The 1341-nt window shown below is 38.7% G+C and overlaps 1 non-coding gene across 1 annotated transcript; it reads right to left on the reverse strand.

The window, feature by feature from the left end:
• Positions 1-813: 813 nt before the first annotated feature.
• TRNAA-CGC (transfer RNA alanine (anticodon CGC)) lies at positions 814-886 on the reverse strand. The gene has a single exon. It is a non-coding gene; the product is annotated as a tRNA-Ala (tRNA).
• Between the last annotated feature and the right edge of the window lie 455 nt (positions 887-1341).

Here is a 1341-nt window from a genome sequence, read left to right on the forward strand (position 1 = left end):
GGACATCCAATCAATATGGACTGCTGGGGACACAGGCACCACATCACACGGGTTCCTGCCAAAGCTAGACCTCACAAAGGGCCAGCAGGACCCGGGTTATCAGTTCTTGTCACAACCCAGCCTTATCAAAGGGTTATTTAGCCCTCATTTTGATTAGCCAAGTACTTTATAATAATTTACTAATAGATCTTTTCCATCATCAACAGCCATCAACCAATACGTGGAAATGGAGTATTTGATTAGGGAGGGAGCCAATTTCATGTGGGGTTTATATGCAAATATGGGTGTAACCATAGAGCAAACTTGCTTTGCTCTTGGGAAATAAGTATAAATATTAAATTTGCTGTTCAGGTAGTGAAGCCATAGTCCTGAGGCTGGCATGTGGCCTCCTGTACCCCACCATGGAATTAAAAACCCACCATCCAAAAGGATGGCATTAAGAGCTATGAGCCTTCACTGATTCCTCCTGATGCCCTCCCCTAAGTCCTTAGAGCTTAATGCTTACAGTGGTAAGAGGACAGTAGGCTAAGAAGCATGACCCCTAACAGCTTATGTCACAGAAGATGAACCCCGGTGATACAACTGCTGAGCAACCTGCCACAGTGCCCTATACTACCTTACATCATCCAATAATGCCACCACATGGAACTTTCCAACTCCACTTCAAACTGCAATTTTCACAGCCTTTTACTGATCTTGGCTTGTGGGATTATAGAGTTTTAAATTCCATTTTCTAAAGGGAAAATACGTTATATTTTATTTGGTGGGGGGGAGGTAATTAGGTTTATTTATTTATTTATTTATACTTTTTGAGGGAGGTATTGGGGATTGAACCCAGGACCTCATGCATGCGAGGCACACGCTCTACCACTGAGCTATACCCTCCTCCCATATATGTTATATTTTAAAGGAAAGAAAATCTAATGCATTTTATTTGAATCATTTTTAACATATAAAAACCACTTGCATTGGTAGTCATATTAATTTTTATGCCACATATATTACATTATGCATTTTATATGTGTAAAATATTTCACAAATTTAAGAATTAGTTTGTATGCACTGGCTGTACCTGTACTTGTTTTACCATTTTTTGGCCATGATATTTCTATTACACATTTCCATATCCTACCCTGAACTAGTGAATTTTCTGATAAATTCTATTTATTTTCTTATGAATTCTCTGGCCTAAGGAACAGGGCACCAGAAGGTAGCAAGCAGGTGCCAGAAAGTTCACTTAAACAAAAATTATGACATATTCTTATTTCACTCTCTGAAACGGAAACTGAAAAGACAATAAAAGATAGTTACTTGGCAATGGAGAATCTGCACTTTGCAAAT

Source organism: Camelus dromedarius, chromosome 32 (genome assembly GCF_036321535.1).
Source record: "Camelus dromedarius isolate mCamDro1 chromosome 32, mCamDro1.pat, whole genome shotgun sequence".
Classification (NCBI taxonomy): Eukaryota; Metazoa; Chordata; class Mammalia; order Artiodactyla; family Camelidae; genus Camelus; species Camelus dromedarius.